The sequence below is a fragment of the Sciurus carolinensis genome, chromosome 10 (assembly GCF_902686445.1).
Source record: "Sciurus carolinensis chromosome 10, mSciCar1.2, whole genome shotgun sequence".
In the NCBI taxonomy this organism is placed as follows: Eukaryota; Metazoa; Chordata; class Mammalia; order Rodentia; family Sciuridae; genus Sciurus; species Sciurus carolinensis.
The window spans coordinates 128330941-128341680 of NC_062222.1; the positions used below are offsets into that span (position 1 = coordinate 128330941).

Consider the following 10740-nt stretch of genomic DNA (forward strand, 5'->3'; position numbering starts at 1 on the left):
TCTGGAAATGCAGGAAGGTTGTGTAAACACTCCCTAACTACCTGTCACCTATTTGTGTCAATATTTATAAGTCAACAGACGTGTTTTCGCATGATGTCTGCCTGCTCGTTGGGTACAGCCATCGGGAGAAGCCAGGCCCAATTGAATATGGGAAATCTACGCTGGTGTTTTATGTGACATCGCTGAGTTCAGTGCAGGATAGGGACTGATTCCCGGGGGTGTGAGATCAGAACAGTAGAGGTTCCTAATCCGGCCTGGGCATGGACAGAGGAAGGAAGAGAAGCAGGTGAGGGAGGTGGCAACAGGGCACGGAATGGAAGCAGATAGGCGGATGGGAGGCAGAGTCCGGGAAAAGGGAACCTGGAGGTAAGGTCAGAGGGCGCATGGGGGTGGGGTGTGTGCGCGCATGCGTGTGTGTATCCTGTAAAGTAGAAACGTGAGCGTGGGACAGAGGAAAAGGTCTGGAGCGTGGGTGAAGTTGAGGGTCACGTGCAGGGGTCAAGGCGCCCGCCTGGCATTGCAGAAACCTGCAGGAGCTTGCAGTCAGGGGCCAGCAAGAGGTGACTGGTACCTGGGTCGCTGCAGAGGGGCACAGTGGTGAAGGGAAACGCCTGGGAGACATGCCTGAGGCTTGGTTTTGAAGGTGATATTAGATTTCATAGTTTGCAGCTGAGAAAAGTGTCTTGCTTTGAGTTTTGGGAAATAAAAATAGGATCCCAGTCTAACTCTGCCCTGGTTGACCCTGTGTGTCCCCCTGAAAGATCCGTTCACCTGGAGGGGCTCAGCTTCCTCTGCAGAAAGGGATAGTATGAGCAGAAGATGGCAAAGGTCCCTTCAAAGCACAACGGTTCAGGATTCCATTGCTTTCAGCTCTGAATGTACAAAGTTTATCATCGACATTGATATATTCAAGGAATATTTGGGACCAAGGAGGTGGCAGCCATTGGACCATGGTGAACATTTTCTTTCCTTCCAAGGGGTGGAAAGTTTACCATCCTCCCCTCGGTTCCTATTCTCCTAGGAACCAGACCCATTAAACGTGATTAGGAACAGGTCTTATCTGGAGTTGAGGCTGGTCTCTGAGATAAAAATCCTGGGTTCTGTGAACTGAATTTCTTGCAAGGATAAAAGAAGCCCCAGGTGCTGGCCTTGCCCTGACCACCGGTCTGTGCTCAGAGTGTGGTGTTAAGGATCATCATTTATCTTCGTTGTGGTAATTTGTCCTTTTATGAAAGAATTTCTGGACGTGCACTCTTGCCACTCTCAGAAAGCTGGTAGTTTTGACAAATTCACAAAATAGGTTTCTAATTCCATTCTGCTCCTATCGCATCCCAGTAATTCTCACATTATTTCTGGAAGATTAGCAGACACACAGTTGTAGTGACATAATTAGTATTCACGGGAGATAATAATGTCAAGGGATTTTGTTGCTCTTAGAATCTAAATGAAAATATAAGAATAGCAAAAGTTGGATTTGTGATAATTTTTTGGTGTAAATTGGGTGCTTGTTTTTTAAAAAAAAAATCTAATGCCAATAAATGAGATTGTGTAATGCAAACCTATCGGATAAAGTCCTTTAAAACAAAGTAGGTTTTAAAATGTTTTCTCCTTAGCTTTCTACCTGTTAGGAAAATACATTGTTCATTCTGTAGAACCCCTTCCTGCTGTAAAATGGTTAATCTGTTTCAGGCAATAAAACACTGACCGGAACCTTTCCGACAATACTTTCCTTCTTGATCTTTTTTTATGACTAATTGAAATGAAAGCGGGGGTGGGGGGGTGCTTAATGTTAAGGAAACATCATGTGCTCATTGTGGTGCTTCTAGGAGGGAGTGTCTGTGTGCTGGGGAGCTCTCTGCTCTGGAATTTTAAGTTAGAGACCTAACCGAAGAATCAATATTTCAATTAGATGCTGTGGTGGTTTTGGGATTACTGTTACTGTAGCTGGAAATTGCTGGGTCTTTTCTTGGGAGGGGTCATTACGGTGAGCTGTTCTTTATTTTCTTTTTAATCATAACTGCAGATATGTCTGCTTTGTCTGCATTGGAACCATTGAAGTGACCATCTGAAAAAGAACTGAATGTGTGAATGATTCTCATGGCTCCAGAGTGGCCATGCGAGGGGAAGCCACCACTCTCTACACTCTAGCATCCTGGGATCTTCGGCTCTTTGAGTGCGTGGGGCCAGGTCCACTGCTTATCACCTGGAGGTGCAATCGGCAAGGGGAGGGTGGCAGTGTGGGTTGCTAGGTTTGACTGTATCCCTCCTAAAAGGTCATGTTGGAAACCTTATCCCCAAATTCATGTTAGAGAATTCGGAAGTGGGAGCCCTTGAGAGGTAGTTAGGATTCAATGAAGTCATGAGGGTCGGGGTCCTCATGATGGTGTTGGTGGCTTGATGAGAAGAGGAAGGGAGACCTGAGCTAGCGTGTCTGCTTTGCTTTGTCTTGTGAAACCTCTTGGTAGGACACAGCATTGTGGTTTGGATTGAGGTGTCGCCCAAAAGCTCATGTGTGAGACAATGCAGGATTGTTTGGAGGAGAAATGATAGGGTTATAGGCTTAACCTAATCAGTGAATTAATCCCTGATGGGATTGACTGAGTAGTAACTGGAAGCAGGTGTGGCGTGGCCAGAGGGGTATTGGGGGCATGGCAGCTTCCCTCTGCCATACTCTTCCACCACAATGTCCTGCCTTACCTCCAGCTCCAAGGAGTGGAAGGTGCTGTCTATGAATTAAGACCTCTAAAACCATAAGTCTCCAAATAAACTTTTCCTCCTAAAATTGTTCTGGTTAGATCTTTTAGTCACAGCAGTGAAAAAGCTGACTAAAACACTCAGCAAGAAAGCCTTCACCAGATGCCATCACTATGCCTAGGGACTTTGCAGCCTCCACCACTGTAAGCCAAATGAGTTTTTATTCTTTATGAATTTCCTGGTCTCAGGTATTTTGTTATAGCAATAGAAAATAGTCTAGTCCTCCTGCCTCCCACCCTGGATTCAGTCATCCAAAGTAGCCCCCTTTCATTCATTTCAAGTATTGAGTTCACATAAGATTTGATTTGAAAAAACAATTTTGTTATTTACAATCACAAGCAAAATTGACAGATGCCAAGTCAATCATCTTGGGCTTCTTCACAGTCAGTCACCCGGTCCCTGCAGTCTCGCCTCCAGGGCAAAGGGCTCCTGACTTCATCCTGTTAAGGAAGATCACCACCAGCAATGCCACCAACAGAATGTTTGCTTCTCAGGACTTGAAATATCTGGGCCAAGACATTCCCGTCAGCCCCTGAAAGCCACATTATGTCAGCAAATGCTGTTTCCCACTATGGCCAAGATAACCATGCAAATTAGTTACCGTGGACCTTGGAGTAAGCAGAATGTCTCTCTCTTCACTCTGATTTTTCTAACAGAGGCTCCTTGGTTTCTCTTGCGGGGTTTGCAGTGAAAGCGCATGGTGAGCAGTCTAGAGCGTGACCTGGGACATGTGTCTGGAAACACTTCTTCCCACCCACAAGATGCCCCTCCCAAACTGCCTCCTGCTTGAGGCCTGGAATTCATCAGTGTCCTTCCTACGAGCTCCTGGGAGCAGGGCCGGTGTCCACTCAGTGTCCATCTCTGGGCCCTCGACCACTACCTAGCACACCACTGGTGCCTAATAAGTGCAATTTGTTCATCTGAATCTACAAGACCTGTGTTCGAGTCTCTTCCCAGTCGTTTCATGGCCTGTTTGATTTTCAACAAAACATTTAACTCCTCAGAGATTCACTTCCTCAAACATAATCTAGTAAGAATAAGAACATGACCTCGGGTGGTTGTAAGAATCGAAGGAAGGACCCTGAATACGTGAGTGTAAAAATAAAATAAACAGATTGTTTGAAGAATTCATGGGTCGACACTTTATCAAGGTATTTAGAATGATGATATAGGATCAAATTAAATCATAAGAAATGTACATATTGTTACATGGCCTCTGAGAGAATTTCCTTCACTGAGTTAGTTTTAATTATAATCTTTCAATTGTTTCAGTATATAAGAAACAATTGCAAGGTTCTCACAATTGCATTTTCTATGGAAATGTTGGCAAGGAAGAAATTTACTACCATGCTCAGAACTCCCTATGCTTGCCAGTGCTACAGAATCTTTTAAAGGATTAGTATGGTTTGATATTTGAGAATGACTGAAATATCTGTCCATTTTTCTTTTGGCTGCTGTAAAGCTCAGACAAACCTGGGATTTAATGAAAAAATACAGTTCTCATCAACAATAATAAGGGTAACTGATCTAGTCATTCTTTTTGGTTTGCAGTATTGGTGCTTCGTCTCATATATTTTTTAGTTTTTAAAATACACATTTATCAACTCAGGAGTTTCACATTCATGGGAGATAGTTTTAAATTATTTTAATGAATGTTTCTCAACTTCCTATGGCATAAGGAATAATTCACTAGATCTATAAAAAGATAGTTGGATACAAAATAACATTTTGAGAAATTTAAACATCTGTGGTTTAAATGGCTAGTACCTGGTCCAGCTTCTAAAAAATTCAGAGAAAAATTGAAATTGATTTTAAAAGGTATCTTATTGGTAGCGTGGGATGAAATTTCTGGTAGCTATAAGATGGATTGTATTGGATTAAGGGAAACAATTAAGGGCATATCCACGATGCATTACACAAGACCAAGGGGACAATTATAGCCACATTCGTAGAAATTGTGCTCTACAAGTGTGAAGCAGGAGGTGGAAGAACATGGATTGCAATGACTCAGAGTGCCAGGTTCAGTGAACAGCTTCCTCATAGAAGGCAGTGTGTGTGTGTGTGTGTGTGTGTGTGTGTGTGTGTGTAGGGAATGATGTCCAATATCTAATCCATCCTTCCCTGGGGTATTTCCCACGAGGTGTGTAAATTTGGTGAGATGCAGAACCCACTTACCATTACGTAAAAGACAGAAATCCCTGGTATCCCAGAACATAGGTACACAACTTAAATTGATCCAACATGAGTGTAACCTTGGCCTTTGGTGTGATGATTCTGAGGAAGGAATCTCAGATCTGCATAGTGAAATGTGCACAATTTCTAAGACACAAACAAAACTACTGAAGACAAAGTGGATACAAGAGAGGTAGGAAGCCCTGAGAGAATGGAAGAAAGTGAATCTAGAGCCTCGATCCTACCAGTCCTGAAGTAGTCCATCTTGACTCTCCCATTATTAAGTTAGCTTAGATACTATGTTATTTGAAACCATGTATCTATGTATATGAAGTTGTAGTAGATTCTGAGAATGGTTTGAAGTTTATATCACATAAAATGTGTTTTCTACATTGGAAAAAGCAATACTATCAATTCTGCAAAATTCATTCTCATTCAAATAGGGAAAAACCATACAAGTGACAGCAACATGAGGCTTATAAACGTATAGCATTTAAAAATTCAGAGGAAGTACAGTTGTTGGAAAATGACTTACTGCCGGATACAAAAGAAGACATTGGAAACTTTTGGAAACCTCAAAAATGTCAAGAGAATCTGGCCTCTATGGAGAGCAGAAACTGATAAGAAAGCTAATAGGCTGAGACATAAAATGACAGAATAAATTCAAAAGGCAAAAGGGGAAGATATAAAGGCAACAAAATTGAATGAAGAGGGATCCAGATGGGGGAAAGGGCGATTAATGATGTAGAAATTAAACTTCAGATGCATTCTGAGGGAGAGGTTATACATGAGTGGAGGGAAATAATCGCCTCTGAAGTTAGGTCACAGATGATTTTATTTTCTTCTTTTTTATTAGCTTTTCTTTTAAAATATTTTTGAAAGAACAGGTTTGTTCTTAAACTACACACACACACACACACACACACACACACACACACGTATATATATTTATTTCCCATATTCCACTCCTGAGTATCTTCTCAGTCCAAAATTCCTTAGCATACAGGGAACCAGGAAAAACTTAACCTTAACATTAACATTGCATTAATTAATTAATGTTAATTAACATTAACATTAACCTTGCATGGAAAATAACCACCCAAAACTCCTCTGTCACAGTGATGTGTATGTCGGTATTATCTGACAAAGTCATGAATGAAGCTATTGTGAAGTTGCTTCAAGAGTGACAGCAAACCCTGCTGACATGAGTGGAGGGACAGGAAGTCTCAGTCAGACGTGTGAGACAAGAAGAAAACATGGAAATCCTACAACTGTAAGTACATTAACAAAAACTAAAAGAAATTACCTGGATGGGCCCAAGAGAAGAATGGACACGTTGGAGCAGAAGGTCAGGGAATTTGTAGATAGAGTGAGAGGAGTCATGCAGCCCCAAGAGCAGAGGACCAGGCCAAAAGGTCTCAGGTTGTATCTACAGGGATCAAGATGGAGAGGAGAGAGTGTGGGGCTGATAGGATCCTGGAAGAAACAAGGACTGGAATCTTCCCAAAGTTGACCAGAGAAATCAATTCATAGACTTAAAAACACTAGTAATTCCCAGACAGGATGAACCCAGAGAAAGATGGATGAAAACTAAGAATAGGAAAAAAAAAAAAAAAAAAAAAAAAAAAAGCAGCCTGAGAAAATGGATGCATTAGTTAGAAAGGAACAGTTACTCAAAAGACAACAGACTTCTCAGTAGAAACCATGGAGTCCAGGAGGAAATGATAGCACTTTTAAACTGCTAAAATGAATAAATAAATAAGTGACAGAAAGAAGTTCTATGTTCAGTCAAAATATCCTTCAGCATGAAATAAAGATACCTGAAGTTGAAGGCTAAGAGAATTCATTTCCACCTGCTAAGAATGGCTAATGAGGATTTCTTTAGACCAAAGGAAAATGATACCAGAAAGGGTGGAACCTAGAAATAAAGGAAGTACAAAAACAATTGGAAGTATTGGGGTAAATATAATAGTCAATCCTTCTCTTGTTACATGAAATGTCTGCTCGTTTAAAGCAAAATTTATAGTACTGTCTGATATGACCACTGTCAGGGTCAGTAGACATAATACATAAACCAACAGCATCATAACAAGGAGAGGATAAAGGAATTTATATGGTGATTATTTTGTGTGTTGGCTTGACTGGGTCATGGGATGCCCAAGTATTTGGTCAAAGATGATTCTGGGTATTTCTGTGAGGTTGTGTTCTGAATGAGATTGACATGTGAATTGATAAACTGAATGGAGCAGATGCCCTCCATAATGTGAATGAGCCTTGCTCCGTCAGTTTAAGGTTAATAGAACACAAGTCTGACCCTCTCCGAATAAGAAAGAATTCTGTTGCCTTACAATCTTCAGTCTGGATCATTGCTCTTCCTGCCTGTGGCCTTCAAACCGCAGAATAAGATCTTCCTGGTTCTATAGTAGACTGTTAGCCTTCGGATTGAAACTGGGAGATTGGTTTTCCACATTTTGGATTTGTCAGTCTCCATAACTACATTAAACCAACCAACTACTTACAATAAATTTTCCTCTGTCTCTTTCTCTCCTTCACACACACACACACACACACCTGTTGGTTCTGTTTCTCTGGAGAACTCTGAGTAATACAGTAGCCCACCATATTAACAGTCTATAGGAGAATAAACAGATGGTTATATTAATTAGTGCAAAAAAAATTTGACAAAGGCTAACATTCATCCATGATAAAAACTCTCAATGAAGACAGAACCTCTTGAACTCACTTTACAGAAAAACATCAGATAGCATTATTATTAGTGGTGGAATGCTGAAGGCTTTTTCTCTAAACTGGAGAACAGGCATGGATGTCCACAATAACCACTCATATTTAACATTGCACTGAAAATCCTAGCCATAGCAATAAGGCAAGAAAAAGAATTAACCCACATGGATTAAGAAGGACTAGGAAGGAAGAGATGAGACATGATTTTCTACATAGAATATCCTAGGAAATATACAAAAATACTCTTAGAATTAAAAAGTGATTCGAGCAAGATCATGAGATGCAAGATCAACACATAAAGCCAATCTCATTTCTACAAATTAACCTGGACATGTGGAAACCAAAGTTTAAAAGACAATCCCATTTATAATTGTTCAAAATAAAATGAAATACTTAGATGCACATCTAATAAAACATTTACAGAATGTATGTGCTGAAAACTTTAAAACTGAAATTAAAAGAAATCTAAATATGTGGATGGACGTTTGAATTGGAAGAACCAACTTAGCAAAGATGTCCATTCACACCAACGTGGTATAGATTTAATGAAATTCCAATCAAAATCCAAGCAGGGTTTTCCTTATACATATGTAAACTAATCTTAAAATGTATATAAAAAGTCAAAGGACCTATAATTGCTAAAATAACTCTGAAAAAGAAAAAAAAAGTTGTAGGAATCACCCTAACTGGCTTTAACCCTACAGTAATCAGTGGGTGTCTTGATGGAGAGAAATGAGCATGGATAGAACTGAGATGTAAGGCAGGTTAACAACACTGAAGACATAGGTAGCCTAAGGTTGAAAGGTGGTGAGCTGAAAGATCAACTTCCCATTCAGATTTTGAACAATGAATACATTTGGTGACATAGAGAAAAATGAGAGGACTCGGGCAGGGACTAGTGTGAGATACTGTTGTGTTTACTGATTTACACTTAGAGCATTATTGAAAACAATTTAATATTTGACCCTTCTGTTTTAAATAGTTATTCAAGCTCACATGGCACTTGCTGTAATAATAGGAGAAACATGAGGAGGAGCGTTCCAGAGCTCTACGGGGAATCAAGAGCCTTGGTTCAGCAGCCCTGAGGAATTTCTGGGACACATGAGGAAATGATCAAATCCTTGATGAAGCAGGAGAATCTACAGCACCATGCAGGCTAAAAAGGACGTTTCCCAAGAGAACTTATGGAAAAGCACTGGCAGGCTGGAGATAGTCAGGGCAGGCTCACTAATTAGAAGGCGGTCTGGCAGATGGGCCCCTAGTACCTTCAGAGTGGTTGGCTCCAAGACTTGCCCTGGGCACAACTCCATGAGAAGATGCTCCTGATAAAAGCTTGAGGCACCTCACTTTTCTTAGCTCATGCCTTAGAATCGAAGATGAGAGTAGGATCACGTGCCAGGTAAGGCCCAACTGTCACCAGGTGGCCAAAGTCTCTGCACCCCAAAGTGCACAAACTCCTTACACACTCCAGAAAAGGCCTTAACCCTCTTTTTGTGTGGGCCCCTGTAATTACAATCCACAACTGTGTGTGCTTAGGTCTCTGCTAAATTGCTGAAGCTGGCCTCTAATTTGCAATCCTCCTGTGTCAGCCTCCCAAGTCACTGGGATTGCAGGCATGCACCAATGCTTCTGGCTTGACATTTTTTGATATCTTCTAAGTTTTGTCCACTAGTCTCTTCTCTCTTCTTTTCTCTCTCTCTCTCTCTCTCTCTCTCTCTCTCTCTCTCTCTCTCTCTCTCTCTCTCTCCCGCTCTGGCTCAAAGCAGTTTATTTGCAGAGGAAACAGAGATGTTTGTCCCTGAAGTTTCCTGCTGTCCACATTTTGCTGACTACACTCAGCATTGACCTTGAGGTCATTTGCCTAAATTCCCTGTCTGCTGTGTTTCCTGTAAATTGGTAGTTTGATTTTATTTTTTGTATGCTTGCTCACTTTTGTTTATTTTTGGTTCTTTCCTCTATTACTCCTTGTGATTTTTATTAGTTCATTACAGATATACATACTATGGAGGTTGATTTTGACAGAATTATACAAGCATGAAATATAATTTGTTATTTTTTTTTTAAAGAAGCTTGATGGGGGTGGGAGTTTTCAGCAAGATTGCTCTGTGGATGGCCCTGTGTCTTTCCATCAGGAGGCACTGAGGTCGGGCCCTTGTTTGGTGCTGGGAGGCCGACATTGATGGACAGTGTCAAGATGCGATGTCAAGGTCCTCTGGGCTGTGAGTTGCTGCTGCTCCAGCTGGGGCATTCTTATTCCTTTACTGACTGAAGTATTTCTATAAAGAGAAGTTTCACCTCATCTAACTCTTGGTTACCCTGAGGTACATTTTGTAACAAAAAAAAAGTAAAAGTCAATGCTACTTTCTTTTTTAATTATTAATTTTTAGATGAAATGTCTATACCCTACTGCTTCCAAAGATCAACCACAATGTTGTTGTTCACTCATTTTTGTTTGGTTTGAGGTATCTTCGTGAACCAATAGATTTGAACGTACTGATGTGTTTCAGTCCATTGCATTTAATTCTCTTATGCATGTTCACATTTTCTTGTATCTGGCTGGTAGGAAGCCCACAGTCCCCCTCAGGCTTATCTATCTCATTTCTGTCCCAGGCAGGAGGGGCTATTTCTCTTGATAGCTTTGTTTCTTCTTATTGGTAAATAGTAATTAGGTACCACACCTTGTATCACACGTTTTTCCTCTATTTTTAAAAGTCACCTATGTATACTAGCTCTTCAGTCTCTAAGTTGCAATTCTTCTTCCTGCTTCGTCATTCACTTTTTATACTGCTTATGATGTTTTATTGCACACATAGTTTTGCTTTCATGTCAACTTTTTTACTGGTGCATTATAATTAACCATGATAGTGGGATTCATCGTTATATATCTGTACACACACAATAGAGCAGTGTAATCTGGTAAAACTCATTTAAAGCTCAATGTAAAGATTCTGGCTAATTTGGATCAGTAACCAAAAGTAAATTGTGAGGAAGTATTTGTAACATAGACTGACCTACTATTCCAAATGTCATTGAGATTTGAGGATTAAAAAAAAAAAAAAGACCCTATTCCCT

At 40.6% G+C, this 10740-nt stretch overlaps 1 long non-coding RNA gene across 1 annotated transcript; it reads left to right on the forward strand.

Annotated features, from left to right (window-relative positions):
* Window positions 1-240: 240 nt before the first annotated feature.
* On the forward strand, window positions 241-9643 carry LOC124995097 (uncharacterized). Its single transcript, XR_007110612.1, has 3 exons — window positions 241-366; window positions 6046-6199; window positions 8651-9643. It is a non-coding gene; the product is annotated as an uncharacterized LOC124995097 (long non-coding RNA).
* The last annotated feature ends 1097 nt before the right edge of the window (window positions 9644-10740 follow it).